This window comes from Muntiacus reevesi, chromosome 4, assembly GCF_963930625.1.
Source record: "Muntiacus reevesi chromosome 4, mMunRee1.1, whole genome shotgun sequence".
In the NCBI taxonomy this organism is placed as follows: domain Eukaryota; kingdom Metazoa; phylum Chordata; class Mammalia; order Artiodactyla; family Cervidae; genus Muntiacus; species Muntiacus reevesi.
The window spans coordinates 44,311,391-44,316,492 of NC_089252.1; positions in this window are offsets into that span (position 1 = coordinate 44,311,391).

The following is a 5,102-nucleotide window of genomic DNA, read 5'->3' on the forward strand; positions in this document are numbered from 1 at the left end:
AAATACAGTGACTAATGGCTGTATCCTTGTAGAACTGAAAAGGCAGGCAACATTTTTTGTTTACACAGGTATTTCTCTCCTACATTTGCCCCAGTTTATTCAGTTTGCTTCAAAAGGTAAGAGGCATCATGATTACTATTCCATAACAGTTTATGCATTCAGGGCATATGGTGCAGAGAGAGCCATTTCTACCTCAGGCATGTCATACTCCTACAGATTGAAATAGCTACACAGTTTATGATAAAGTTACTCAGAACACATTTAGAGGGAATTCCCTGGCAGTCCAGTGACTCAGACTGCGCTTTCATGTCCAAGGGCCTGGGTTCAATTCCTGGTTGAGGAACTAAGATCCTAGACGCTGTGAGTCACAGCCATAAAAAAGAACACATTTAGATGACATGATGACATGGTGGCCAGAAAGAACCTTTCTGGGATCTCCTTTGATCACTTTAAAGGCCAAGCTCTGGGGTAGAAACACTGGGATCAGGTTCTGTCCTTTGAGCAAGAGCACTGATGAATTCAGCTGAATGTTTATCATTGCAACCCAGTACTGGCCTCGAGATGCGTTTTGTGACTGGTCAGTATAATGCTAGAACTTCAGACAAGTGCCTATAAATATAGCTGCCTAGAAATGTCTAATGTTCCTTGGGTACCTGAGAAATGGAAAGGAATGACTGTTCCCTGTGATCATCCATTTAAAGCACCAGGGGAGTTCCCAGTCCTGATGCCATGGCCGCAGCAGAGCCCCTGTCATTTACCCACAGTCCCGGGTCCTAAAACCTCCAGTCACTTGGTAGCCGTGGTGGAAGAGCTTCCAGGTGCTTGGTCTTCTGTGAATGCCAGGGAAAAAAGATCAGCCAGTCTGTGGCGCAAGAGCTTCATAGCACAGTGAAGACAGATACACAGTACTCTACAGGAGGCTATGTGTGCCTGTAACTCACACTGGGGTGTCAGGGGTGGGGAGGTGGGGAGGGACCGATTGGCAAGAGAGGTGTCCAGAGGAGGCAGTGTTTGGCCTGAATTGTGACAAGTAAGGAGGTGGGCCATGAGGAGCCCTAGGACGGGGTATGCAGGGCAGAGGAGCCGGGTGGGCAGCCACAGACATGGCACAGCCAGCTCGGCGTGGCTGGAGATGAGGTTGGAGGGGGGTGGTGGCAGGAACCAGGACACGGGGAGCTGGGACTGTATCCACAGAACTATTGCAAGATTTTAAGTAGGGGAACAATATGCTCAGATTTGCGCTTTAGATAAATCAATCTGCCGGGTGGTGGAGAACAGTTTGAGGGAGAAACGCCTGAAAAGACATGGAGGTGACAACTTATCTTGCTTCCCCCTGCCAGCAGCCAACCCCTCCCCAGCACTGCAGCCCCCCGGCACCCCACTGGCAGCCAGCCCCACCAAGGATCTCTCGTCACTGTACCAACTTGGTAAGGCACTCTCTGCCTCCTTCCAGAGGAGCAGGCCAAGGGTGGAGGCACAGGCTCACTGCTTCATGAGAGCTGACACTGTATTCAGTCCTTCACATGTGGCTCATTTGATGATGTTCATGGCCATCGGTAAGTATGCTGGGGGCAGGCCCACCACATACTGGGACAGCTCAGAGCTTGTCTCTGATACTCTCCTTTCCTCCCCCCTCTACCCCTCGCTTTCCAGGGTTCCCTCTCGTTCCTTGTGCAAAAATATATACTCTCCCCACGCCCTTTGAAAGCCCTGCTCTTGGGAAAGGCTCTGATAGCTTTCATTCAGTACTCCTGCTGGAAGGAAATTCAACATGAAGCGTTTTCTGTGCCTGTAATAAAGGCCGGCTCCAGGAGAGCTGCGCACAGAACACTGGAGAGAAACCTCAGGTGAGCCGCACCACAGCCACGTCCTCAGGGTTTTCAGTGCAACCTGCTGGGGAGAGAACGTGTGTCTGATGTCACAATAGAAATCCGTGGAAACAGGACTCGTTTTAAAGGAAACCTCTTGTAAAGTTTTCTTGTCAACACTTGCATATGAGAAATGACAGGATTGATGTATTCTGGCCTGAACACCCCCAAAACAGATCCTCATCCACGAGTGTGCTCACAGTAAGACTGCCTGGCCCTGCTATGTGGTAAGTTTGCCCAGGTGACCGTTACTTACAGGCCAAGCAGACAGAGTTGTATAGCAGAGGTCAGCAAGCTTTTTCTGAAAAGGCCAGAAAAAATCTGTACATTTCATGGGCCACACCCCTTCTTTTGCATGCAGCTCTATTGTTGCCCGAGACAGAAACGAATGGGTGTGACCAGAGTTTGCCTGTGGGCTGTAGGTGGCTGCCCCTGCTCCCTATCATGTGATAGGCAGAGCCCTATGCAGGAAGGCCTACTCCGTGGACCTAAAGAGTCCCATAAAAGGCATTCCCCTGTGTTCAGGATTATATCCATAAAGGCCTGATAGATTGTAACATGTTAATCCATTATCCATTGTCAACAGGTTAGCACAGCTTCATTTATCCCTGAAGTACAGCCTGGAGATCACAGGATGGCATTTCCATGCACAGAATGCATGGAATGCCCTCTACGCTTTTTTCCACTTATGTTTCCCTTTTCTTCTTTTCAATGGAACATTGTTCCGGGGAGTGTGTAGTGTTGAGGGTAGAGAAATGAGAGAATGGGGAGATATGTCCCACCAACCTCCCAGAAATGCCATGTCAGAACCACGTACGGCGTCATCCATGGTGCTGTGCGCTGGTCGCCTGCCCGGCCCTCCAGCCCCCAACACATGTTACTGGTCTATTTAGTACTGCACCTGTGACAACAGCCACCACGCTCATGGGAAAAGAAAAGCCAGGCAACAGGTCCGCAACTTACAAATGAGGACGCAGATTATGTTTGTTGTCTGAATGACTTGGTGTTTGGCTGCAAAGGCTTCCAGGCAGCAGAGAGTGGCTGACAGTGTCCTGGAGCGTGGGAGGTGCTGTCGGACGGCGGGAAAGAGCTCAGGATGGGGTCAGAAGGTGACACGCTTTAGGTCACAGGTCTGTGAGCTCAGGAGAGACACCTACCTTCTCTAACCCACTGGTATCATCACATGTAAATTGGAAAATACAATACCTACCCCCTCAAAGGAGGAGTCTGTGAAGATTAAATGTAAAACTGTAAAAGCATTTTGGAAGCTTTGGAAGTACAACTCTAGACAGCAGCATTTACTGTGGTTGGAGACAGAGGAAAAGTTGTGTCTCAACAAATTTGTGACGGTGGTCAGCTGTCCCTGGTGGCATCCCTCTTCCCCTGTCCTCTCTTGACCACTCCCAGGGCCTGGCATCAGTGGTCAGGACTCCCCAGCATCCCCATTGGAGCCCAGACCAGGATCTGCCCCCTTCATTCTCCTCCCACCAAGCAAAGCTCATCTCCTCAATACACAGCTGAAGCTGACATAAGAAAGTGTAGAATCATGGAAACAGCACAGTGCTAATCATCAAAAACCTGAATTCTAGGTCTGGTCATCTGTCACTAACTGACCATCTGAATTCAGGTTTGATTAGCCTATTAGCATCCTTAGACTTGGAGCCTATACATGGAAAGACAGCTGTGGTTTTTAAAACTTTTTCCAGCATTAAAACTCTGCCTTCAAAGCAAAAGGATGCTCCTTGCTCTTCATCCCTCCTCTCATGCCCCTTCTTGGCCCAAATGGCACCCCCTAGGCACCCACATAGAAAGGCAAGGGCTTGCTGAAGCATGGTTGAAAATACTGAGCTAAATGGCCCCTGAGGTTCCATTCATCTTCAGAATTCTCTAACTCAGTCTCTACTTCTAAGATAAAAGACTTCATGCTAATGTGAGGGATAATATAACATACTATAGTACTCCTACTAGAATCACTTGCATTTGAGTAGGAATTCTCATAGCTGTATAATTTTATGAATTACTATATAAAGACAGAATTTCAGGGATCATGTATATGTAAGAGGCAGTTTGGAGGCCCTGTGGACCCCCTAAGATCTTATGACTTGGGTTGTCTATTCAGCTCTCATGTAGGACTAACTTAGGTGGTTAATGTCATTTTTCAGGCTGGTGAGTGAACTCTTGGCTTCCCAACAGATCCTTGGTTAATTGTGAGGCCCAAGGAGGACAAAGAAAGGTCATCAATTCTTTCATGGGGGGAACTGGAGTTAGAATCAGGTTCAGCTCTGAAGGACAGAAATCCCAAAAATGACAAGACCTCATAAAGATATACACTTCTTTCTATTATATAACAGACATCCAGCAGCAATCTAAAGCTAGGAGAGTGGCTTCATTCAGAAAAGTCTTTGAAGATCCAGGCTCCTTGCAGCTCATCACTCTAATTTTCCAAGGAAGTAGCTCTTGTCCTCAGGTTCCAAAATGGAAACACAGGTTCTATCCCTGATCCGGGAGGATTCCTCATGCCACGGAGCAACTAAGCTCATGCATCACAACTACTAAGCCTGTGCTCTTGAGCCCAGGAACCGCAACTACTGATCCCACACGCCACGACTACCGAAGCCAGTGTGCCTAGAGTCAATCCTCTAAAACAAGAGAAGCCGCTGCAATGAGAAGCCCATGCACCACAACTAGAGAGAGGCCCCCACTTGTTGCAACTAGAGAAAAAACTATGCAGCAAGATCCAGCACAGCCAAAAATAAAGAAAGAAATGAAATTATATATAGGCCTGATGTGCTGCAGCCCATGGGGTCACAAAGAGTTGACACGACTTAGCAACTTAACAACAACAACAATGTATTTTAAAGAGAGTACCAGGGCAGTGGATTTGACCCTCAGGGCAGTGTGTGGGCAGTGTGAGAAGTTATGTCTCTTGTCCAGGTTCACAGAGCCTGTGGGCAGAAGAGCTGAGATCTAAATCTGGGTGAGTCTGGCCCCAACCCCCATGGGGTCACAAAGAATTGGACATGACTTAGCAACTGAACAATGTATTTTAAAAAGGGAGGTTGGAGGAAATCATCTTCCAGTGGGGAGAAGGAAGGATGACCTATGACAGCTGATGGTTTCCATGTCAGGAGCTAGTCAACCACCAAGAGGGGTTAATCAGAATTTCAGTTCTGAGATTTATACACTGACCTAGCCTCATGGGAATCTTACTTTGATATCTTCAGATTCTTAAAC